Raw genomic sequence first — 27,296 nt, 5'->3', positions numbered from 1 at the left:
TTTCTTCAACAGGCATTATCTCTGACTCATGACTGATTTTCCCAATAGTATTTATCACTTTCTGTAATGATTTTGCATCTTTATGTCTCCATTGCCTATATTAATTGCAAGAGTGTAAGCCTCAGATGGAAGGGATTTTGTCTTACTATTGCATTTCCCATGTCTAGCAGAATGCTTGACTTGTAATAGATGATTATTCAACATTTGTTGAATGATTAGTGAATAACCAAAAGAATGAATGAAGTCTAAAGATTAGGAAGTTGCTTAATGTCACAGATTCCATAAGATAAACACAGTAACCTATCTACCAATTTAGGATATGGTCACTTTTTCCTCAGGGGACTAAAATATAAAATGACACTCAAAGAACAAGAAGAAATTGTCCAGGCGGAGAGTGAGGAAAAGAGCTTTCTACGTAGATGGACCTGAACCACTGAGGCTCAGAGTTAAGAGCAAGCTGAGGCATTTGAAGGCACTAAAAAAGGAGCAGCAGGGCTGTTCTGAAAACAGGCAGGGAGGGTCCAGAGTTGAGTCCAAAGGGTGGAAAGGTAGAGATCGCAGGGCCATATAAACTTTGTTGAGTATTGGTTTCATCATGAGGGACTGGAGGATTCTAGAAGCATTTTAAATCAGTAGGTAATGTGGTCATATTGCATACTGTTCAAAGAATGGAAACTGAATTAATCAAGATTGCAACCAAACCACGTTTGCATAAACAGTGAATCATAATTTAGGTAAGTAGACGAGTTGGTGGTGAGTGGAAGGCTCCTGCTAATGTTTCTAATCCCCCGTTCAGGACTCACACTGAGTGAGCGACAGAATGGCTATGTGCCAGTCAGAGAGGGAAACTTTGGGTCGGATGACACTCTCTCTTCTGCAATATATTGAACATTTTACTAATTGCAAAAGACATGTTTTTTTTTTTTTAACTAGCGAGATTACTTCGGTTGTGAATTCTTTCAGAATTTTCCATTTGAAATACATTGATTTAATTTTTCCTCTGCTATTCATGTGCAGATATGCTAAATTATGTTTCATGAAAAGAAAAATGATCAGATTCATTCATACACGCCAGGGCTCTAAGTAATTACTTTTTATCTGAGATCATTTTAATTTGCCTTCCATTTAGAAAATGAAATCATTTTGTATCACTTTAGCAAGATCTCAGGAGAACTCTTTTATTATTCAGTATTTGTTAATTGTTTCTTTTATTTGCTTGCCAATATTTATGTATTTTCCACTACGTGCAAGGTACTGTTGCAGCAGGCACAACAAACAGCAAGATCATAATTGTTTGTGAAACACATACCAAACAGTGACTCGGATGTCGGTTGAAAAGTAATGCAGATAATTCAGGGTCTGATTTAGATTTGGGGGGGAATGTGGAAGTAGGTTTGACCACCTTCATAAAATTATTAATAAATAATTTTTTCTCATTGTTTGACTTTAGTTTATAAGTCAAAATTAATTTAAAAATTATTTGTGTATGAGCGTAGTTTTAAAAATGATTTAAACTTAGTGCATGCATTTTTGTAGCTATATTTGTTTTGTACTTGACACTGAGTCTCACCTTTATCTTTTCTATATCTAGCACAGTGCTGGGCACAGAATAGATGCAAAATATAGTTTTTGAATAGAATGGAGTAGAACTAATTCTTTTTTCCCTGAAAGTCATCGGTTGTTAAATTCGATAGTTGAGTTATTTACTTAAATGTCTATGAAATCTTGTTTTGAAAACTGTTTTAACTTTAATTACATCCTCATTACAGTTAGTAACATTTGGCACTTACAAAACCTTACAAAACACTCATTTTTTTCCATTGCATAGGTCTCCTATTCAGTCATTTCTGTCACATTAACACCTGTGATTCCCCAAAGATTCATTTTTTTCAATGTCATGACCGCTTTGTTTGTATAATTATATTTTCACATCTTGTTGCATCTATTTTACTGGTGAAATGTGGACAATATAATGCATATAATTTTGTTAATATTAAAATAGTATGAAGCTAAAAGTTTGCTTTGCATTAGTGAAGCCCTTAGCCAAATGATATTCCTATTGTCAAATTAATAATGCAGAAATGTAAAACATTGTCTACAGGGATTCATGAACTTGAACATATGACAATGTTAACATTTGGTAGCAGATAACCTTTTGCTGAAAAAATATACTTAACAAATGTTTAAATATTGATGTAAGGTTTAGATCTTAGGTTAAGTAAATGTGAAAAAATAAATCTGTCAGATTGAAGGAAAACAAAACAAAATGAAAACTTTCAAATATCAAACTCAGCAAAATACTTATATATTTTCTTCATTTATTTGTTCAAATAATTGACTAAGTAATACCTTATTGGAAGCTATATTTCAAGAATTATAGATATGTTTATATAATATTACACATTATAATGTTACTGTTTAAGATCATTATTGAGTTTCATAAGTCTATTTACGAAAGTAATGAATTGTCAAGTTTGAGTTTTCTCAGCGCCCCTGGGACATGTGGAAAATCAGTCATTTACATAAAAAGACATGTAAGGCAATGGTACACATGATTGCATTAAACTAATAAAGTTTTAGTACCTGCTTCTAATTTACTTGCAAAAATGTTAGAAATATAACAATATTCATGTTGTGTTTTTAAAACTTTCATTTATAAAGGAAAGAGGGTTGATGTGACATGTGCCAAGAAAAGCATATAAGAATGTTCTGATAATTCAGGGGGAAGCTTTTTTCTTGTTCATCATCTCAATATTTTAAATAGTTAAATGATTCTTAATATTTAACTCATTTAGATTCTTACTACTTATGTATTTCTTACATTTGTTCCAATTTGGATTGGTCCCTTAACTCTATTTTCTATTCTTCCTTTGTTTGCCCTTATAAGCATTTAAAACTTTCTTACAGGCTAGCACAACTCCTTTCCACCCCAAGCTCTGCATGGAATCTGGGTGACTTCAGTGTGGATGAGATGCCCCTTCCTATCTGTGCCTCCCTGTCCCGACTCTGGAGCAACCACCCACTTTCCTTGTCCTCACCTGGGAGACCCCAACATCTGCAGATTAGTGCCCTCGTGTTCCTGGGCTCTGAGTAAAATGTTGACATTCCCTGGCAATACTGTTATATTCTCCAGTCTATTCTTTCTCCACATTCCTTAGTATTATTCAAGTCACTGTCAGCAAAGGCCTAATTCATAGAAAAATACAGAACCCACAACACAGAAACTCTCTCATTCAATGGCTACCAACTGTCCCTAATTGTGACCTATGGTGTATATTTTACTCTTGGTAGAATTGAAGAGCTAACTCACTCTGCTCAGGGCTGCTTTTCCTCCGGTCGTCTGGGAAACCTACCCATCCTTTATCCTTCATTCTCTTTCCTGGTTATGGATAATATTTTTGGTTCCCAAGGTGTCTAGTCTTTTCAACTTATTACTTAAATTTGAGAAGTTTTGGTCCTCCTTTAAAGAGTTTTGGACTTTGTTTTGACAGAGTTACTTATGGATCTCCTTGAATCATTAAAGCCTGTCTTCTAAAGCTTTGTCAGTGAGAATCAGAGACATGTGACCAATGAGCTAGTTGTTAATGTGAAGAGAATAAGAGCAGTACCAGTAATGCCACCATGGCCAGAATGGAAACTCTGACATTGTTTACCACCTTTTATAAATGCTAAGGTGTCTCTTATTTTTAAAACGCTTCTCTTTTTTTTTAATTTTTTTATTGATTATGCTGTTACAGTTGTTCTATTCCCCCTTTCATTCCCCTCCACCCTATCCCCCCATCCCCACCATTACCCCCCCTTTAGTTTATGATCATGTGTCTCAAGTCCTTTAGATTCTATATTTCCCATGCTATTCTTGCCCCCCCATCTATTTTCTATCTACTGTCTATGCTACTTATTTTCTGTACCTTCTCCCCCCTTCTCCTCCTCCCACTCCCCTGTTGCTAACCCTCCTTGAGATCTTCATTTCTATGTTTCCACTCCTGATCTAGCTGTCCTTTTAGTTTGCTTTTGTTTTAGGTGTGGTTGTTAATAACTGTGAGTTTGTTGTCCTTTCACTGTTCATGTTTCTTTAACTTTTTCTTAGATAAGTCCCTTTAACATTTTCTCATTTTTTACTTACCTGAACGTTAATAATCACCTCAGTTCAGTAAAACCAGGGCTTTAAATATCAGAGATAATTAGTAAAACTTAACAAAATTTATTTTATCCACTTTGATACTATTACCAGCAAGTCCTGTTAAATCTGCTTCCAAATACAGTTCTCATTTATCTATTTTCTATCTCAGATCCACTGCCAACTCATTAATATCTATTATATGGCAATGACCTCCAAACTGGCCTCTCTAGTTTCAGTCTTGTCCATTCTTAAACAGACAGTGCAACTATTTAATAAATTAGATTAGATCACATTTCTCTGGCCAACACATTCCAATGGCTCCTTATCTCACTTAGAATAAAATGCAAACCTTGACCTTACACAATCTCATCTCTGCAACCTCTCTAAATGCCTCTCTTTATAAAGGACACCCTGGCCACAGTGGCCTTCATTCCTTTCTTTTTTCTTTTCCTTTTCAACTTTATTAAGGTATAATTAACAAATTGTAAGTACTTAAGGTACACAAAAGTCAAGCTAATTCGATCACAACAGTCAAGCTAATTACAGTATCCATCACACAGCTGCCATGCTCTCTCCCCTTCTCTCTCTCTTTCTCTTTTTAGCTCTAGTTCTAGCTCTAGCTCTAGCTCTAGTTCTAGCTCTAGCTCTAGCTCTAGCTCTAGTTCTAGCTCTAGCTCATGAGAACACTTAAAACAGAACTCTTTCTGTTCTTCTAACCCTGGAGGCTTATTTAGCCCTGGGCTTCTCTTGCATGATAGATAATTCCTTAGAATGGGCACATGGTGTCCATGAGCAATTATAACAGTTGGATAAATACTATATTTTAATTTAAAAAATCAAAGAAAAATTGAAGAGCCTGAATTAAGACAAGAAAATTATGGAATTTCTGAATTTAGACAAGTAAAGGTTTGAAACCATGCTCAGGTACTTTGGGGACAATACCATCCTTAACGCTTCTGAGTTTCAGTTTCCTCATCCATTCAGTTTGGGTGACAATCTCTGCTTCACCAGCATAATACATTAAGGACACATTATTGAGGCTTTACTTGTAATTGTACTTGATGAGTGGTAGCTCTTAATATAATAAAATGAAACAAAAGGACGAGAGTGATTATACACATACAAATGTGTGTATACTTGAATCATATTTACATTCACATGTATGCCATTTAAGTTTTAATTACTGACAGATCACTCCTTTAAAAGAGTTTTTAAGCTTGGAGCCCTGGCTGGTATAGCTCAGTGGATGAGGAGGGGAAGAAAAGTAGGGTGAGATAAAGCCTACATTGATGTTTCTCTCCTCTCTCTTCCCTTCCTGATTTTTAAGAGTTTTTAAGCTTGGGATCATTTTATGAACTCTAGACTATGGGGTTTTCTTTTAACATAAGCATTCCTTAGGTCACTATAGAGTATTAATTTTCTGTCCTCTTAAAATTGAAGTCCTAGTAGACACTCTGAAGGCAGCATGAAGATTATCTTATATTTCCACTAAATATGTGGCCCTGTTAGTGTACAGTATTTGTGAAAATATATATGCTAATTAACCTACCGTTTCATACGTAACATACAGTGCTGGGATTCTAAGTATATGAAGAGCAGCCAAATTAGATTCAGGCTAACTTCATTCAAATACAACCCCTCTGGCCTCTGGCTTCCTCAGGCTCTTTACTCAGGGCCCCCAGTGAGTGGATTCTGAAGAAAAAAACTGAGAGATTCTGCACATGAGCCTTCTGTTCAAGTGTGACAGGGATGGTCACCTGAGCATACAAGTGACTGTGCCCCAGAGGGAGCATCACGATACCTTCATCATCCTTATAATCGGGTGTGATGGATATGACTCTTAAAATGACAAGAGAAATTCTAACAATGGCCGGTGGAAATGTATTTCTTTCTTCTTTCAGTAATGGACATCAATAATATTTCACCAAAAGCACAAAGATAGCAAAGTGTGCCATTCCACCGGAAAACTAACCAAATGTATCTAAGCTGGGTAACATTGTGAAATGTAACTGATTTATTTTTTCCTGCTGTTCCTCTCTCCTGTGTCCTTACCGTAATTCAAATTAGATCTTAAACTGAGCCTTATTTTCTCAGAGGAACTGAAAATATAAAATAAAAAGTGAAAATTTGGTTGTGATCTATAAAACAGGCCTTAAAACCATATCAGATAAAATTTGAAGTGTCAATCTTAATAGCTTACTCATTAGGCTTTTCTTGGAAGAAATAGTTCTGAAACCCCCAGTGCTGCAGGCACAAATGAACAAGAGCGCACCTTGATAAAGAATGCTGTGAGAAGGGATGCTTCTCCAGAGATAACACTCGTGGGAATCAGAAATAGAGTTCCGGAGGACAAGAGTTAGGGTTTCCTTTCCTTTTCTGGACAAAGCCCCCATGGGTGAATAAGAGAATAAAGGGGCTCTTAGATATATTTTAGAGGTGAATAGGATCTGGGTCCCATTTCCTTACTGAAGTGTAAACATACAGTGGGAAGGATGAGGAGCAAACAGAAAGGGTAGTAGATGCGGCCAGGCCGAAGGGGCTTATGCCAGGCTCCTCAATGCTCTGAGTTCACCAAAAGTAAAGAGACAGTCTAGGACAGTCTCCCAAGATTCTATAGGGATTTAGGTGTGGCATTAACCTAGTGAACCATCTGCAATAATAAGATCTATAAAGGAAAGATCAGCACATACAAAATATGCCTTAATGCAGTGGTTCTGAAAGTGTGGTCCCTAACTAGCAGAATCAGCATCAGTGGGTACTTTGTGAGAGCAGATCCTTCTCTAGACATACTGACTCAGAAATTCTGGGTAAAGGGGTAGCAGTCTGCATTTTAACAAGCTCTCCAGAGGATTTTGATGCAGATTCAAGACCCAAGTTTGAGGGCCACTGTTAGTGGATGTCTGCAGAGAACAGAGTACTGCCTGAAACTGTCGACCAGGAGCCAGGAACACTCAGAGACGGGTCCAGAGGCATGGCGTTTGGGCAGAGCTTCAAAGCAACTGAGTTTAAAACTGAATTGACTGAGAAATTACTGAATTTGAGAACATCAATCGGTGACATTAATTTTTCTGCATCAAAAAAACATGGGACTTAGATCTCATGATAAAAAGACAAAATTTTATATTTCTTGTGTACCCCAAGGGTCACATTGGAAAGTCGTACACATCACACATATAATGTCTTTTTTTCATTTTGCTTTTTTGTTTTTTTAAGTATATTTTATTGATTATGCTATTACAGTTTCCTAATTTTTTCCCTTCATACCCCCTCCTCCTTGCACCCCCCAGCCCTCCAGCATTCCCCTGCCCTTAGTTCATACACATGGGTTGTGCATATAAGTTCTCTGACTTCTCCATTTCATAAACCATTCTAAACCTCTCCCCATCTACTTTATGCCTACCAATTATGCTTCTTCTTCCCTGTACCTTCCCCCTCCTATTGTTCCCTTCCCACTCCCCACTGAAAACACTCCATATGATGTCCATTTCTCTGATTCTCTTCCTGTTCTAGTTGTTTGCTCAGTTTTTGTTTTCATTTTCTTTAGGTTCGGTTGTTGACAATTGTTGAGTTTGTTGTCATTTTACTGTTCATAGTTTTTGATCTTCTATTTTTTAAGTAAATTCCTTTAGTATTTCATATAATAAGGGCTTGGTGATGATAAACTCCTTTAAGTTGACCTTATCGGGGAAGCACTTTATCTGCTTTCCATTCTAAATGATAGCTTTGCTGCCAAGAGTAATTTTGGATATAGGTCGTTGCCTTTCATGACTTCAAATACTTCTTTCCAGCTCCATCAGCTGACAGTCTTATGGGCACTCCTTTATAAGCATCTCTCTCCTTTCCTCTTGCTGCTTTTAAGATTCTCTGTTTATCTTTAATTTTGGTTAACTTAGAGATGATGTGCCTTGGTGTGTCCCTCTTTGGACCCAGTTTCGTTGGGAATCTCTGAGCTTCCTGGACTTCCTGGAATTCTATTTCTTTTGCCAGATTGGGGAAGTTTTCCTTCATTATTTGTTCAAATAAGTTTTCAATTTCTTGGTCTTGTTCTTCTACTTCTGGCATCCCTATGATTCTGATGTTAGAGTTTAAAGTTGTCCCAGAGGTTCCTAAGCCACTCCTCATTTTTTTTGAATGAGTTTCTTCATTTTGTTCACATCATACATGCAATGTCTTCATCTCAATGTCTTACACACACATTTGAATTTTTTAAAATTTATTTATTTATCTTTAGAAGGGAAGGGAAGGAGAGAAATATCAATGTATGGTTGCTTCTGGTGCATCCCCTGCTGGGAACTGTCCCCTGATGCAAACTGGCCGCCTGCAACCCAGGCATGTGCCCTGATGGGGAATCGAACTGTGATCTTTTTGGTTTGCAGGCCTGTGCTCGATCCACTGAGCTACACCAGCCAGGGCCATAAAATTTTTATCACTGTCTCTATAACACCTAAAAATAGGCACTATCTATATCTATATTTATATGTTAGATATGTAATTTATACATAGGTACTACCTGTTTCCATATTTATTTACTTCTTTCTCTTTCTCCTTTCCTCCTTTCCTTCATCTTTTCTTTCTAAGTTTTCTGTTTTTTTTAAACTTTTAAAATTATCCTCAGTAGATATTTTTATTTTTGTTGTGATTTTGTTTGTTGCTGTTTTAAGAACAATACTGTCAGTCTCCATGCTCAGTTGTGTGGTTCTGCTGCTGTGAAGATGCCCAGCAGACTCTGTGCCAGATGGCTCCCTCCTCCTCCTCCTTGCAACCACTATGGCAAAGAACACCTGGAATGCAAGTTGCTGATGATGTATGCTGTATTTTTTATGACATGAAAGTTAGAAAATGTTCCACACCAGAAGAAACCAAGCAAATAAAGAAGGCTGTCATTTTTTGTCTCAGTGCAGACAAAAAGTGTAACAATAAAGAAGGCAAAGAGAGCTTGGTTGGAGATGTTGGTGTAACCTTAACTGATCTTTTCAAGTATTTTGTGGGGATGCTTCCTGAGAAAGACTGTAGCTATCCTTTATGTGAGGCAAGCTTTGAAATCAAGGAATCCAGAAAAGAGGAGCTGATTTTTTTGAGAGAGAGAGAGAGAGAGAGAGAGAGTGTGTGTGTGTGTGTGTGTGTGTGTGTGTATGTTTGTGGCACCAGAACTAGCACTTCTGAAAAGTAAGATGTTTTTGGGTTTTTTTTTAAGTAAGATATTTTATGCAGTCTCTAAGGATGCAATCAAAAATAAATTTTGAGGCAAAAAATATAAATGTCAAGTAAAAACTTTTAAAGTTGTAGGTCTGTTAAGAACGTCATAAACAATCACTGACCTCTGATTCATTCTCGTGCATGTGTGTATGGTTCTTCCTGTGGCTATGGATGAGTTCATGTGTGTGTTTTCTGAGCCACACAGAGACCTTCATCTGTAGCTGTTTGCCTCGTTACTGTGACATACTTCCCTTAGTGAGAGTGCAGCCACTCATCCCTTGTGGCCTCCGGTAACCACGAATTTTTGTAGAGACTTCCTTTACAAATTTTCGTGATACAAAAATTAGAAACCATAAATTCCACAATTATTATTAAAATAGTAAAATAACATTAGAAAAGAATTTTGTCCTAGCCAAAAATAAAGACAGGGTAAGAGAGAGAGAGAGCTAAAGGGAGAAAAAAGGGAGGAAGGAGTGGAAGGAACAAAGCAAGGGAGAAGACCTCAAACTCAAATAACTCCCAAGATAATTTGCCTTAAATTCCATCTGTGGAATATTGAATTATATTTCAGACATTTTCACCGCTCAAAAAGCATGAGAGGGCCTTACTTACAAGTGCCTTATTTACTAGCTAATATTGTTTATCGTACACTTTCCCCGAGCTCAACCTCTGCGAAGCAGCATAAAGTAGTCTTTACCTTGAAAAGTTCATTTCCATCCTAGTCATTCGCCTGGGGCTTTTATGCTGATACACCAGCATCTCTGCACTTGCTGTCAGGATGAGGGGGTGTGGCACTTGTATCCTCTGGTGTTGAAGTTCAAGAGACCACAGTGCTGCATATGAAATGGATTTCCATAACTTCAAGTCCCAGAATTGATTAGAAATACCATTGAAGAAGATGGTTATCAAACTTCCATTTAGTTCTTATCAGCATCACTTAAAGAACACAGCCACACATGAATTTTAATGGATAGAATGGAAAGGCAAGTCCAAAATGCTGCCTCTCTATTCACCCTAACAAACAGATGCAGAACTTGACAGTTAATCTCCTTAGGTTTTCTTGTTTTCTTGTTAGTTTTCCACTCTTACGTCTAACGCAGTCCTTGCTGAACAATTCATTTTCATAGCATACTGACCTCTCCTTTAATGGTACCATGATTATAATACACTTGTGATTATTTTACATAACAAAGTGGTCCAGTAAGTAAAATAACTTTTTAAGTTTATATGCTCAGAGGCTCCCAAAACAATTAAAATATTTCATATTTCCATTAATATTATTGTGAAAATTATATTCTAAATTCTCTCTGTAAACTAGCAGTCTAACTAAAAAATGAGCTTTAATCCATTGAATGAGTCTCCTTGATAACATATGCACTTTAAAAAACAATATAAATTTTCACTTATAAAATGCATTAGGTCTGAGGATTTAATGTGTAACATCGTAATGATAGTTGACACTGCATTATGTAATTAATATTTGCTAAGAGAATAGAATTTAAATGTTCTCAACAAAAATAAAGTAAATCTGTGAGGTGATGAATGTATGTATTAACTTGGGGGGATGCCTTTAGGATGCACGCATCAACCCTCACATTGTACACTTTAAATATCGAATAACTTTATTTCCCAATTAGACCTCAATATATTGGATAAGTATTTTAAAAATTATACAATTGACAACGTTCACTTACAATGAGGAATACATCTATTTCTCTGCTTAAGTTACATATTTATTTCATTTAAAGTTTAACTCTTTCTCGGATTTAAAATATTCAGTAAAAACAACATTATTAAAATGACGGGTGTTCTACAAAGCTTCTCAAAGCTTTCCCCATTAGAAATGGAGAAATATTATATCAGGTGGTGATTATTAAACTTAATGTTTTTCATTTCTCCAAAATAATTTTGTAGAGTTTCTCATTCACTCTTAAACGCTTTGTTTAAATACAAAGAAGAGGTCATACATTACTGATTTAAATGTCTTAGAGCTGTTAGCCAGAATAAGCCAAGTAACTATAAAAGATAATTGACTGAAAATGTATTTGGAATAAATCATTTTCTCACTATATATATTTCCCAATTGACTCTAAGATTACTTTTTATTTGAGTTGTATTTTTAAAAATACAGATAATAATCATTTTTGCAAGGCTCTCCTGATAACCAGAAATACTGCATGAAATATGCATTGCAGAGTATTTTTATTTTTATTGAATTTATTAGGGTGACACTGCTCTAAGAAACCATACAAGTTTTTAGTGTACAACTCAACAAAATATAATCTGCACACTGCTTCATGCACCTGTCAGCCAAAACAAGTCACTTTCTGTTCTCATTTATGCCCACTTTGTCCACCTCCACCTGTATATATGTATATATATACATACACACATTATATATTATGTATATGTAAATGTATACATATAAATATTAGGGGGGTTTGCTTAATCTCTCCACCTTTCATCAGCCACTAAACCCTCTTCCCTTCTGACAGCTGTCTGTCTGCACATATCCATACTTCTGCTTCTATCTTATTCATCAGTTTATTTTGTTCATTAGATTCTACGTATAAGTGAGATCACATAGTATTTGTCTTTCTCTGACCAGCTTAATTCACTTAGCATAATAATTTCCAGGTCTATCCACACTGTCACAAAAGGTAAGATGTTATTTTCCTTTTTTCTTTCTTTCTTCTTTCTTTCTTTCTTTCTTTCTTTCTTTCTTTCTTTCTTTCTTTCTTTCTTTCTTTCTTTCTTTCTTTCCTTTTCCTTTCATTTTATTTCCTTTTATAGCTCAGTAGTATTTCACTATGTAAATGTACCTCTGTTTTGTGTGTGTGTGTGTGTGTACGTGTGTGTGTGTGTTTTAATCCACTCATCTATCTGCTGATGGGCACCACCAGGGCTGTTTCCAGATCTTGGCTACTGTAGTTAATGCTGCAATGAACCCACAAGTCCAGGAATCTCTGACAGCCTGAGTTACACTTTCCTCTTCAGATGTAGGTGGAGAAGCCACAGCAGGTTGTCTGCTGTTTGAGAGGGTCCCCGCGAGGAGAAGGAAGTTTTCTCCTTAAGGAGACTATGAAACCGAAAGCCTTTAAACACTACTTATCTGATGAAATATCTATTGACACAATGTTTTTTCTCTCAAAATCAGTAATCTTAAATATCTTATTGTGTACCGCAAGTATAGGTACTCTCAAAATTCTCTTTCTCATTTTATATTCAAAATGCCTGTATAAATGAAAGTTACTGTTTCCTTTCATATATGGATAGGAAAGTACCAGTAGGCCCCATATTTGCCTGAGTAGATGTTTACTTCAACTCACTTCACGTATTTCCAGTGCAACCTGTTGTACACCCAGATATACCAGCTTTCTCTCAAAGCTAAGCATCACATAACAAAAGGTTTGGTTATAAAAAATGCTTAGTACAGCTAAGGGTACTAACCCTTAGTACAGCTAGGGTTTTAGTACAGCTAGAGTACTTCTCTGGGCAATTATCATTTTGAGACATTTTTCTCAAAATGTCATTCCTTCATTTACTCTCATTCTGATTGAGCCCTAGGCCTGTGTCCCATCTTGGGACCACCTGTGGTAGATGCCGTCTCTGTCAGACAGATCCGCTCAACTCTGCTTCCTTCAGCCATCCTCTAAGCACGAGTACAGTAAGATTGTGTATTAGATGCTAGTTATAAATACATAAAGCATAAAAGTACATAAATTTTAAAAGTCTGGTATGATCCAGAATTAGCCAATGTGCCCACAGTGGTCTGTTTACCCCCTGCGGGGAAGCACTGGCCGCAGGGACAGCATGACCCTCTCCTCCTTCCCGTCCCATGTGTCAATACATCCTGGATGGCACTGGGCCTCTGGCCCCCATGTCTTCCATAGCTTCACAACTGCACCTTCAATGCAGGCCTGACATTTCTGTCCAGTCCAGATTATGTCTTCCCAAACACCTTGCCCAGTCGATCCCTGAAATGCACTACTGAAGTCACATACATAGCCTTTTATTAATTGTTTAAACTTTTGAAAATGTCACTTCTTTTCTTCTCCTTCCCTTCTACATACAGTGAATTTTCTGATCCTTACTTCTTACACCTTTTGCGAGAGGCTGCCCATTATCTGACTTCCTTTTTCTGGGACAGACACTTCTCCGAAGCTTGGAAGCATTTTCTCTTCAGTTACTAAGCTTTTTCACCCAATATACCAACACCCTGAGAAAGTCTGCTGCTTTCATAAAGGCTCAGATTGTTCAAAAAAGACCAGGCAGCTAGCTATTCCTGCTTCACACAATCTAGAAAACTCTAATTTCCTCGCTGTCTACTTGAGTCTACCCTGCTTTGTATAAAAACATTTAACATTTTTATGCAAATGCCAACATTTTATTCCATTGAGCAATGGATTGTAGTTTCTACTCTGATACATTGTTCATTTATTTCAGACTACAGTTATATATTTTTAAAATTTTTATATAAGAGCTTTATTGAGATATAGTTCACGTATCTTAATATTCACACATTTAAAGTGAGCAATTCAGTGTTTTGAGTATAAACACAAAATAGTGAAACCATTAACATAATCACTTTCAAAACATTCTCATTGCCCCAAAAAGAAACTTGATACCCCCAGTCACAGTCACTGCCTATTCTTCTGTAGTTACTGCTCAGTGCAGCAACAAGCTAACTTTCTTTCTAGATAGATTCTCCTATTCTGGACATTTCATATAAATGAAATAATATATGTAGTCTTTGTGACTGGCTTCTTTACTTTAGCATATGTTTTAAAGGGCCATTCATCTTGATCATGTATCAATACTTTATTTCTTTACTTTTCTGAATAATATTCTCCTATTGGATGTATCACATTTCATTTATCCATCAATCAAATGATAGACATTTTGGGTACTTTTATGTTTTAGAATCATGAATAATACTTTTTTCTATATATTTTGCACAAGTTTTCTTGGGGACTTATGTTTTCATTGATCTTGGATATATGTCTAGGAGAGAAATTCCTAGGCCATCTGGTAACCATGTTTAAATTTTAAACTTTATTTCTGGGTGTTTAACTCTATACCACTAATCTTTATTTATGTAAATACCATTCTTTATTGACTACTGTAGTTTGTAGTCAGTACGAACACCAACACTTATTATGATCGAACTTGTTGAAGTGTGCGACAAATTCAGTACGACTTTATTCTTTTTTTTAAAATTTTTTGCTCTTCTTTTTCTTACATTTTTATGTGAATTTTAGGGTCAGCTTGTTGATTTCCTCAAAGAAGCAACTGTGTTTTTGATAAGAGTTGTATTAAATTTCGATATCAATTTAGGGAGTACTATTTTAAGAATATTAAGATTTTTATGTGATTCTGTAGTTTCCACAATATACTGTAGTTTTCAGGCATAAGTTTTGTTATACTTTTGTTAAATTTGTTTTTAAGTATTTTATTCTTTTTGCTGCTATTGTAAATTGAATTGCTTTTTAAATTTCATTTTCCAATTGTTCTTTGCAAGCGTGTAAAGCACTGATTTTAGTGTGTTGATTTTCCTACAACACTGCTGAACTTGCGTAGAGTGCTCATGTTTTTCAGTGGATTCCTTAGCATTTTCTGTATACAAGATCATGTCATCTGCAAACAGACGTTGTTTTCTTTCTTCCTGTCCAGTCTGGGAGATGTGCGTCCATTAGCATAAAGGAAACTCATGTGGATGTTTTTAATATTAAAACTATGATTATAAAGATTTGAATAGCTTTCTATTTCCATAACACTGAGTTTAAAAAAAACTAAAAGTTTTCTGAACTTCTTTTATGAATCCTTGCAATATTTTCCTGAGGCAGTTGGAAAATAAATAACCTTTATTACAGGTACTCAGGCTATTGATGACAGTGCTGAATTATACCGAGAAGCACGCATTAAATTTCTTGATTGACACATGTCCTCACATGCCCTGATCTGATGTTAGGATAGTCAGAGGTGGGTGCCCATCTTCTATGAAATAGTGACTGCACTTTCCACAGCCTTTCAGAACATCTGCCAGTGCTACCCAAGCAAATCCTGGTCTAATCAGGCCGTTCTAATGTAAATGTTTAATAGAGACATGGGATTCTTGTCTGAATACCTTGCTGCTACAGAGAAATACGACCTAATTTAACAGTAAGCCTGTAATTAGCAAACAGAGCTGGGGTAAACTAAACCCCTTGTATTTTGACAATAACTTGCACTCAGAAGTTAAATTTAAATAACCTAGGTAATTATGGCCCTAGTTGAACACACTGACCTTGTCAATCTCATTTAAGTACTTTGTAAAAGCTAAATTCATAATTACTATTTTCTCTAGTAGACTTTCCTAGAAGCTCTTATTTATTTTTAGTAACATAGGAATACTCTACTCCTTCCATCACCCATATTTTATTTTTTATTTTTTTAGTGCTTGCAGGGTACATGTCTGTGCTTTAGAAAGTTTATGGATTTTATAGTTCACATTAAAACAGCACAGGTGTAAATACTACAAAGAGATTTAATACGCATCTTTGTTTGGTTTCCTCTATTAAAAGCAAAAGACACAGTGACTCCATCTCTTATGTTTCAACAGGGGGAGCATTTCAGGCCAGTGTGCATTTTCAGTGTCTTAAGGAGCTTAGGGTTGGCTGTCACTGAATAAGTTCCTGTTGGTGATCGGAGCAGCTGATTGCCTTTATATTTAGTGCCACAGATCAGCATCTAAATCAAGGTTGCCATTTTGTTCTATAGATGTTGATAATGACAAGATCTTGAGTGTGACCATAAAAGTTAGTGTTTGAGAGTAGTGGGTAGATTCATTGTAAAGAGGAGATCAAATAAGTAAAAGGCAGAGAATGGGAAGGATTAGCTACTTGTATATTGAAATGGCCAAGAATTAGAGAAAGTCTCTTGTTTCATAAATGAAATGATAGAATTGAGGATCTAGTATCAATAGAAATGAATAAAATAAGAAAATAGAAGTATAAAAAGATTATCTGATATGTAAGATTCAAAGCCTGAGTGGTCTTCCAAAGGAAGGGAAGAACAGTTTGAAAATAGCAAGGAAGAAAAGATCAACCATTTGTCCTCCTTTCCATCAGGACAAAGTGAAAGAAAACATTTGAGAGGGTGAAGAAGAAGGAAGGTCCTCAAGGGTGAGTCAGGTTTGGTTACACCGAGAACATAAAAGGAACATTTAGAGGAGAGGGTGAGAATGCAGGGAGATTTGTTGCTGATAAAAGGTGAAGCCAGAGGGCACATTGGAAGGTTTTCTGAAGTTAGAGAGAGATGGAAAAAGGGGAGAGGAAAGGGGAAGGACCGAACCTTTTGGTGATAAGACACTGGAGGGTGACTGCTGTCATAGGATTTGTGCTTCCTGTGACTGAAGACAGGAAGCACAAGTCCTGTCAAGTTTACCAAAGTCAGTTCCCATTGGCTCAAAAGAGGTAGTGGTGGAAAGGCTGAGAGTCTGGGGAATGGGGAGGAGCGGCTCCCCGGGTCTCTTCACCTCTGATGAGGGTACAGAAGCTCTAGAGGTAGCACGTTGTTCGTCCCATCATCCAACCAACTCCTGATTCCTGCTGGGGAGAAGGAGCTGCTCCTGGAGTTTGTGGGCTTTGGCTGTACTTTCATTGATCAAACTGAGACTTTTGAAAAAACCTGTTGTTACAGCAATTGACCCAAGTTTTACTTATGCTGATGAAGGACTAAGGAGGCATGACTTCAGTCCCCCGTGTCCTGGTCTACTGCACATAAAGTGACGCTCTTCAGTTTTACCTTAGTCGCCTAGAATAGGGGGAAATTCCTCAAAATTTTTAATGGTCTATACCTCAAATACGTGATTTGAAGTATAAGAAATCTAAGAAATATTCTAATCCAATCTGCTTTGTTTTACAAATGAGAAAATTGATACTGGAAAGGATTAAGTACCTTAGAAGGCACCTTGTTGGAAGAATTAATGGGCAAATCAGAATTACAACTCAGAAATCTTAATTCCCAATATTCCACTTTTAAATTTGAAGAGCCCTCTGTGGGCTTCTAAATTATTATGATTTTCATCACTTTTAAATAATGTTCTCAAGTAAGAAAATATACAGATCATTTAATTCATGAACTAAAAATCTTAAAGTAGTAGTGTTTGATATGGGAATATAGAATTTATCCATATTTCAAATATTTTTCACAAAATTCTTTATGCTATTGTATGAACAATATTAATATGTGGATAAAATGATGTTTGGGGGTAGCTAAAGGCTTAATAGAAGTATGAAATTGGGAAAATTGGGGTTGCTATAGGAACTGTAGAGGAAAACAGTCTTCTGAATTCTCTCTTCAATCTCTCCCCCTGGCAGTCAGAAACACATTAGAGAATCTGCACCCCTGCACTGGGCATGGCATCTCTTTAACAAGGAGGCTTTGAACTTCCCTTATGAAGGATTTTTCTCATGGTCACATTGGGCACTGATCCATATTTAAAAACGACTAACAGAAAGCCCTTGGCTGCTGTGCTATCAGGCACCGGGGCCATCAAGGTGATTACATTGTTAAAGTTCACCATTTGTTGAAGTTTCCCTGTTGCAGAAATTTCACAATTTCTGTGATAAGGTATATTGCTTAAATACTATATTTTCTACTGGTCTTTCTGAGTTTTCTTTCTTTCTGTTGACAGAATTCAAAAATAGAGAGCAAACTGAGTACGGTTTGGAAAATAATAAAATAATTATGAATTAGGTAGTCATTTATGTATATTATATTAATGATCTGTGACTTTTAGTTTTTCTATAATAAAAAACAGAGAATACTATTTAGTTTGAATTTTAATCCCAAGTATACAATTTCCAAGATAGAATAGTGTGCAAATTCAATCCAACTTAACTTTGTAGATGATTAAAGCACAAATATACCAGTTCTAATATTGTGTCCCCTGGATCTCCTAAGTACTTTTAAGCAGTTAAAAGTCAAAATACCAATACAAAATAAATAAAAGATATCTGATTCATCAGGGTAGTACACTGTGAACTTTAAGTGATAAAATATAACTTTTCTGTATTATTATTTTTCTGTAAAGAATTTATTTCTACAAAACCAGCTTTTAGAAACCATCATGCTATTCTAAATTAGTTGCTTGATACTTCATATTAATCTATAGATGATTAATGAGAAATGATACATAAAAATCCCTCTTACTCTCTTCTACCCTTTCTGCCTTTACATTTCCAATTCTCTATAAGTTTAAGAGGATGAAAAAAGATAAATTAGATATAAAAATCTTATGTATGAATAGTTTCTTTGCATTCTGAACACATTTTATAATCTAGAGAGATATCCTTGTTAATATTTCAAATACTGATGGAATTAACATTTCATTTTCATCTATCATTTAAATTCTTTTATTCTTGTTTTAGAAGAAAATGTAGTGTGACATTTTTTATCAACTCAGAAAAAAAACACTGTTTTCCTCATGGAAATCACTGTCATTCAAATACTGAGTTTCTAAGCTATTCAGACAACATTACACTGAAGAGGAAGTAAAGAAGGTGTGCAAGATATTTTAAAAATCATTAATGATATCAGAGAGCAATCAAGTGTATGAAGAATTAAGGGACCAATATGTAAGAAAACAAAAATACCCAAAAGGTGATTCTGGATTTTAAAAAGAACAATTTTCTTGTAGATCCTGAAGTCTAAGACCCTGAAAACATCTTCAATTAGTTCCAGGTTTAGAAATAAAAATTGGAATTCAAGGCCCATTAAAGTTCCTGGTAAGTGTCCAGGGCTCACTCTGAAAGTCTATACCTTAAAAGATAAGCTCTACTGAAAATAAATTGTTCTTACCAGTGAAAATCTTTTCCCTTTCCAATTGGATTGAGATGATATGGGATTTCTTTTGTCATTAAGCTCCTGTCAGAAATCAATGTGAATCCTCTTTAGAGAAAGATACACCATTACCAGTTCCAGTGATTCTTCCAGCTCTTTATGTTCAATATTTAGTAGTCAGTAAATATACATAAGTATATAAATAGCACTGCATAGTAGAAAACATGATCCATAACCAAGAAAAATAATGAGTAATAGAAACTAATCAATGAGAAATCCAGATGAGAGAGTTACCAAAGTTACTATTATTTCTATTTACATTGAAATAACTATGACTGTTATGCTCAGGGAAATAAAACAGAAGATTGAGAATTTAGCTGAATAACTATAAAAGTGACTAAATAGAATTTCTAAAATGAAAGCATATAATAGCTGAAAACAAAAATGTAATTAACAGTTTGTAAAAACCAATTAGACATGGCCATAGAGAGAATTAATGAACAAGCTATTACATCAGAAATATATATATACACATACAACACAGTATAGTCACAAAATGCATAAAGCTAGAATTTACATTAAAAAATAAAATAGATAAATTCACAATCATAATGCATGTGAAATATTTACAAAACTTTGGTGTACCTTGGGCAACCTCTCAAAGGACTCATATAAACAATTTGTTATTTAACCATGTGGAGTTAAACAAGTAACTTGGCAGTTATGCAATATAATCACTAATTCTTGAACTAAAGAAAAGTTACAATGTAAAATAAAAATAATTTGAACTGATTAATATTACATTATGAGAATTGTAGTATGTAGCTAAAGTCATGTCTAGAGAAAGATTTATGGCTATAGATGAATGTTCTAGAAATAGTAGGAAGGCTTAAGTATATAAGCTAAGTATTGCTCTCAAGAATTTATAAATTCTATTAAAAGTAAGTTTAAAATTAACTTAAAATAAATTAACTACATTAAATAGTCAATGCAGATGTTAATAATATTGTAGATTAGCTATGACTGAGAGAAAAATCAGTGGGAAATCAGAACACCAAGACAGATGAGAAGTTATCATTCAGAGTAAAGCATAAGAAGACAAGCTGATATGAAATAGAAATGAGGTTAAGAAGCTATTAAAAGAGAGGAAGGTCCCTGGCCAAGTAGCTCATTTGTATTGACCACTTGTCCCAAGAAGGCAAAGTTTCGGGTTTGATCCCCTGTCAGGGCACATACAAGAATCAACCAAAAAATGCATAAACATGTGGAACAACAAATCAGTGTTTCTCTCTCTCTCAAATTAATAAATAAAAAATTAAAAAAACAGAGGGATGGAGAAGATCTAAACATGAATTTCTGAAGAAGAGAAAAGAACAAACGAGATAGAAGCAATATTTCAAAAGATAATGGCTTATAATGTTCCCGAATGGATGAACCATTTCAATCTTCACATTCAAACTCCCAATGAACCCCAAGCAGCTTAAATAAAAAGAAACATATGCCTAAAATCATTAAAGTGAAACTGGAGAATCAAAGAAGAAAATCCTAGTAGCAGCCTTTAGATTGACAAGTGACTTCTCTGAAGCATAAATGTCGGGTAGAAGACAGAAGAATATCTCTGATGTGCTAGAAGAAAGCGATGCCTAATCTCAAAGCAACATTAGCATTTTTTCAGGTAAACGAAAGCCCAAAAAGTTTTCTATTTTAGACCTGTTCACTTTTGCATGAGTTGAATTGCATAACTAAATTGAAATTGAGAGAAATTATCCCCTAAATCTTTTAAGTTCATGATGGTCACCCTACTCTTTGCTGTTACCCCTAATGAGGTAGAAGACTGAGATTCAAGATGTGCTGCTCAGTGACGAGAGAGCCCCCCCAAACTGCCACTTGGTCCTGCCTCACCACTGGTTTTCCTCGGTGGGCGGAGGCATCAAGGTAGGGATGCTGCCTGCTTCTGAAGGTGTTTGTCCAAACTATACACTCAGGAACTGTTAAAATAACCACAGATGGAATTGTGCTTCTTCAATGTTTTTCGGAGGATAATGTGAAGGCCCCGCTTTTCTGCAGCCCATAAGGCCCATGTAAGACTGGGGGTACAGAGCAGTGTTTTGGGGTCCCAAGAATTAGCTCAGAGGCAGTTCCTAATAATCCTTAAAAGACTTGGCATTTTCATTTCATAGAAAAATTACCCTGGTAACTAGTTTTATGACCCTTTCATTATGGTTAGGAAAAAATTCACAGGGTACACATAATTGATGTATTGCAAGGTTCATTCTGAAGTTCACCTTGCCTTCCTTTATTCAAGAAGCTTTTGTCTGTAAAGTGTTTCAGGTCTGGGACTTGAGAGAGGACTGAAACTATTTATTATTGTGGCTCCAGACAGGCTTTTGTTCCCCAGACCTGAATTTTTATTTTCATTGGCTTTCAGGAAACTCCTGTTCAATTGGCCATGGCAACGCTGTGAGTCGAGATGTGTTTATTATGCCGGTGCAGCCGCTCCTGATGACAACCACGCTCACCTCCGACAGTGCTGCGGCTCCGTGTTCCTTCCCCCGGGGCCCGGAAAACCTCTTATTCTTTTTGGTAGAAGCAGTGCAAGGTCCTAAAATCTAGCCATAAACAGGAATTTGATTTTGGATGAGCACAGGTGGTACTTTTTTTTTGCTGTTTGATATTTTTTAATTGATTTTATTGGGGTGATATTGGTTAACAAAATTATATAGGTTTCAGGAATACAATCTATAATCCATCATCTATACATTGTATTGCATATTTACAACCCAACATCGGGTTTCCTTCCATCACCATTTATCCCCCTTCACTCTCTTTTACCTCCTCTCACCCCCCCTTTCCCTCTGGTGATCACCAAACCATTATCTATGTCTATAAGGCTTTGTTTTTTTGGCTTTTGTTTAATCCCTTCATCTTTTTCACCCAGCTCCCCAACCCCAGTTTCCTCTGACAGCTGCCAGTTTGTTCTCTGTATCTGTGAGTCTGCTTCTATTTTGTTTGTTTATTTTATTCATTAGTTCTACTTGTCTTAGTCTGACTGGGTTACTTCACTTGGCATACTACTATCCAGGTTGTTTCATGCTGTTTCAGAAGGTAAGACTTCTAGCAGCACAATTTACAATAGCCAAGAGTTGGAAGCAACCTAGGTGCCCATCAGTAAATGAATGGATCAAAAAATTGTGGTACATATACACAATGGAATTCTATGCAGCAGAGAGAAAGAAGGAGCTACTACCCTTTGCAACAACATGGATGGAACTGGAAAGCATTATGCTGAGTAAAATAAGCCAGTTGTTGAAGGACAAATACCATATGATATCACCTTTAACAGGAAGCTAAACAACAAATCAAACAAACAAGCAAAATAAAAACAAAGACGCTGAAATAGAGAATAGGCTGAAAGTACCAGAGGGGAGGGAATTTCAGGGGAAAAGGGGAAGGATTTACAGGAACTGGTATAAAGGACACATGGACAAAAACTAAGGGGGTTGGAAATGGGAGGGAGGTTGGGAGCACTGGATGGGTGGGCTGGGATGGGAGTAAAAGACCGAAAACTGTACTTGAATAATAATTAAATTTTAAAAAGGTAAGACTTCCTTCTTTTTTATAGCTGAGTAGTATTTCATTGTATATCACCATTTTTATTCACTCATCTACTGCTGGACACTTGAGCAGCTTCCAAATAAATAACACTGCAGTGAACATAGGGGTGCACAGATTCTTTCAAATCAGTGTTTCAGGTTTCTTTGGATATATTCCCATAAGTGGTATAACTGGGTCATAAGGCAGTTCCGTTTTTAATTTCCATACTGCTTTCCACAGTGGCTGCACCAATCTGAATTCCCAGGAACATTGTAGTAGGTTCTCCTTGCCCCACCTCCTTGCCAGCACTTGTTGTTTACTGGTTTATTGATGATAGCCATTCTGACTGGTGTGAGGTAGTATTTCATTGTGGATTTAATTTGCATTTCTCTGATGATTTTTAGTAACATTGTACATTTTTTCATATGTCTGTTTGCTATCTGTATGTCCTCTTTGGAGAAGTGTCTATTTAGGTGGATCCTCTGTCCATTTTTAAATTGGATATTTTTGTGTGTGCTGGGTTATATAAGTTTTTGATAAATCTTGGATATTAACAACCCCTTATCATTTGCAAATATGTCCTCCCATTCCACGGGTTGTTGTCTTTTCATTTCATTGATGGTTTCATTTGCTGTGCGAAAACTTTTTAGTTTGAGGTAGACCCATTTGCTCAATTTTTTTGTTTCCCTTGCTTGAGAAGATGTATCAGAAAAATTATTGCTACAAAAAAATGTCTGAGATTGTACTGCCTATGTTTTCTTTTAGGATTTTTTATGATTTTGAGTTTAACATTTAAGTCTTTAATCCATTTTGAGTTTATTCCTGCACGTGGTATAAGAAGGTGTTTAATTTTTTGCATATATCTATCTGACCAGCTTCCCCCGACACTATTTGTTGAATAGACCATCGTCACCCCATCGGTGTTCTTGCCTCTTTTGTCGAATATTAATTGACCATAATGATGTGGGTTTATTCTACGAGCTCCTCTAATTGTATTCTGATAAATCACCTCTTTTTGTTTAATATTTGTTTCTGTTGCTTGCATCCAAAAACCTTAACTAACCCAGATTAGTAATAATATTAGGTAACAAGCAGAGCTGGAATTGGTTGTAGGTGGACTAGGCAGGCAGCCGAGACTATTTCTGCCTGCAAACCCAGAGAGGAATGTGGTGCTCCATGAAATGAAGAAATGAAGTGGAAGAGTTCTACAACTCAAATATATGTATATATATAGCATGCATCATCAGCAATTGCTCCATCAGTAATTTTGCAAAGGCTTATTGCAAGTTTATTTTGACATTTCTAAAAGCATTTTAATTCAAACATTTTCATTGCCACACTAAAAGACAAAAAAAGTGAGTAAATGCGAATTCTGCTGTTTTAAGAGCACTAGGAATTGTTACCTCTAAGTATGACCTTTTAAAATAAGCTTATAAATATTCCCAAGGTAAGAAACCAAGTGATAATTGGAATGTTAGCAACTGTGACTTCTGCTGAAAAATCAACTTAGTAGTGTATGTCTTATCAAGAGTAACAAGTCCTTGGTATTAAGACAAAGTATGTAAGGGCAAAGGAGACTGGAAGAGCTGACTGTTCCAGATCTTAAGAAAAATAAGCAAACAGCTCACAGTTCATTATTTGTGAAGAATGTGTCACTGAAGTCATGGATAAAAATTAGTGTCAGGCTTATTTATATGGTAAGACACTTTGTTTAAAGCTTCAGAGGGCTTCTGCTGCTAGAAAAAAGAGGGAAACACTTGAGTAGGTTGGATTTCATGAGCTACATTAGAAATGTCTTGTAAATTGGTGATAATTACTAAGATTGTTTCGGTTGATTGGAGGAAAGTCAGACAACTCTGAACTAGACTGGATTAACAAAAAATAAATTCTTTCTCTGCCCCTCTCTGCTGTGCCCTTTGAGTAACTAGAACCTGCCTGCCAACTTCAGACAGAACCCGTGTTTTAGCGATAGCTGCGCTCATGGAGTGGCAATGGCAGGGATTAAAAGCCAGCTCTTGTCTCCTGACTGCTGTAAAACACGCTGTTAGCCAGTGGAGTGGATGCAACGTCTGAAACTCGGCTCCGTCAACTGATTCAGATGCATTCCGTGATCCTAAAAGCAGTCAGGTCAGGTTTTCCTTCCACCAAATGAGGTTGTTACTCTCCAAGCACCTTCTGGATTGGTTGGTGTTCCTGGGCTCCATATTCACTAAGGATGAATTATTTTACAATAAAAATTATTGGCATGTGTTTCTTTCTAAACAATTTATTTTTGTCTAATATTGCCAGACTCCATGCTTATTTGCTGCTAACACTAGAGGTCAGGCTAAGAATAGTCCTATTTGCTATTACAAACCGCATCGGGTGTTCCGGGTACCTCGGCTATTTAGATTTTTTAAACTATGTCTTCTGAAGTTCCATTATACTGTATTGATAGATTACTCATTCACACTTTTTCCACAATAAATAAGAAGACTAAGTAAGAGATTTTCCCTATAAATTGAAAAAATAAGGAATTAAAAATACTTTTAATGTTTCTAAAGCCTCTATTACAAAACAAAGTTTAACAGATGTTTTGAAAGTAACAGCAAAATAACAACAGTTATCAATCTATATTACCTTTACCTAAATTTACCATTGTTATGTACATTTTTCTAACTCTCCCTTGTTTCTTTGTCATTTTCTTTTTTCTCCCCTGTAGAATTACAGGTATGGTGACAAAAACCAACAATTTGCCATAAACTCAAAATAACCTTGCAAATCAAACAAATGCAATAATAAGTATGGGGAATTAATGGCATCTACTTTAAGGTTATTTTTCTAATGAGCTTAACATCATTTTAATATCTATAAGGCTCAAATATTCATATCTGTACGTTAATTTACTAAAAGTACATATGCACTTTATACACAGCCAGTGCAACAAGTATATACAGAAATATACGCAATATGATTTTACTTAAAGTTTGCAAATTATGTCACCTCCCACCAGTAATCTAAATAGAGCAGGGAAGGGCTTGATGATGGGGCTGAAGGTCAAAAGAGCAGGCTAGAGAACATTAAGCTTCATGGGCTATAAAAATAGAATTGGTCTCTAAGAAAATATAAACAGATAAAATGTATTCATGAATAGAACCTCTAGCCTCTACAGGAGAGAAAAATCCTCTGTCTGTGTGTCCCATGCATTCATTTAGCTCACAGGTGCCCAGCTGATAGCCACTGTCTTTTCCTTAGCCATTCCTTTCCTGATAGCCACTGTCTTTTTATTTTTGCCAGTGTAAGATCCTGCCTCTGGATCTTTAAGTCATTTTTATCCCAACAGAAGAGGTTCTTCAAGGAATTATCCCCTTTTCAAAAAGCCAAGGCAATCAGCTATCTGTTTGTGACAGTTTTTACCTGAAGAGTGACTACAGAAAGTCAAGACACTGTGTAGAGGACAGGGAAGACCTTCCTAAGTGTGGTTCCTGTGGGTGAGACAGGGACAGTGAGCAGACCGGCTGTTTTCCTGTCAGTCACTTCAAGACCCAGTGTGCTTTGTAACTGCCTCTGCTCTCCCCCAGCTCTCAGGGCTGGGAGCTCCAGCTGCCGGACTGTCTGGATCAATTGACCTCTTATGTGTTTTTATTGTTTCCATTGCCCTTTAAATTCCACATCAATGTTTTGTTCTCTCCAGAGCATCTTTTCAGACCCAGATAGGTAGGCTGCTTCCTTCTATACAGAAAGTGATGACTCTTCACAGACACAGCTGGGAGGTGAACTCTCTCTCTGATGCTGCTGATAAAACAGGGAAAACCTCTACATTCATCTAATCTTTTTGATAGAAGGCCTCTGCCTTCTCTCCTAATGGCAAGGTTAGAAAGTACTAGAATTATTTTCTTTTTAAAGTCAAGAGTGTGTTTCTCAGAAGTACTTCCACTTTTATTCACCAACCACTCTGTAACTGGGAGAGGCCCTTTTCCCTTCCCTTTGTCTTGATCCTGAGCTGCCCCTGGTCCTTGGCTGTCCGCACCGTGGGAGGGTCACACTCTCTCCTCTCAATCTGGACAGGCTTGTCCATCCAGCCTGAGGAGGGGGGACCGCCCTGTGCCCTCCTAGAGTCACCTGGGGAACAGCAGTCAGCTCATGGACATTCATACATTTTAACATATACAAATACAGGCCAGGGAAGAAGTCAAGTTAAATAAAGTGTTCACCTGTCCTACCCCTGATTATAATCAAGAACATACCACTGATAACAAATGACAAAATACTTTGGCATTATTTTGGATAACCCTCATCATGTGTAAAATATATACACATATATATTATATATGGAAATAAAGCAATTTTAATATATATCTTACAAGTCTCTTGGGAATTACTAATTAAAATTAAATGTATTATAGTGACTTACTACTTAAGATGGTCTTGCTAGGATCTGTTTAGTGAACAATCTTTTCTTAATTTCTTATTCCATGTACTTGTATCTATGTGAGTTTTGACACATTTACATAATGAGTTACATAAATACACGGAGTGTTGTGTGTTAATAAGGGATACGAAGAAAAGAATAAGGTACAGT

General features: G+C 36.2%; 1 long non-coding RNA gene across 2 annotated transcripts; it reads left to right on the top strand.

The window, feature by feature from the left end:
* The first annotated feature begins 614 nt into the window (after nucleotides 1-614).
* Nucleotides 615-22,596, top strand: LOC119040487 (uncharacterized). 2 transcript variants are annotated; one of them, XR_008390803.1, is made up of 4 exons: nucleotides 615-734; nucleotides 18,999-19,086; nucleotides 20,972-21,076; nucleotides 21,570-22,596. It is a non-coding gene; the product is annotated as an uncharacterized LOC119040487 (long non-coding RNA). The 2 variants fall into 2 exon arrangements; XR_008390804.1 differs by having other exon boundaries at nucleotides 20,968-21,076.
* The last annotated feature ends 4,700 nt before the right edge of the window (nucleotides 22,597-27,296 follow it).

Source organism: Artibeus jamaicensis, unplaced genomic scaffold (assembly GCF_021234435.1).
Source record: "Artibeus jamaicensis isolate MK-2021 breed Jamaican fruit bat unplaced genomic scaffold, CSHL_Jam_final scaffold_916, whole genome shotgun sequence".
NCBI classification, from domain to species: domain Eukaryota; kingdom Metazoa; phylum Chordata; class Mammalia; order Chiroptera; family Phyllostomidae; genus Artibeus; species Artibeus jamaicensis.
This window is presented reverse-complemented; position numbering and strand designations above follow the sequence as displayed.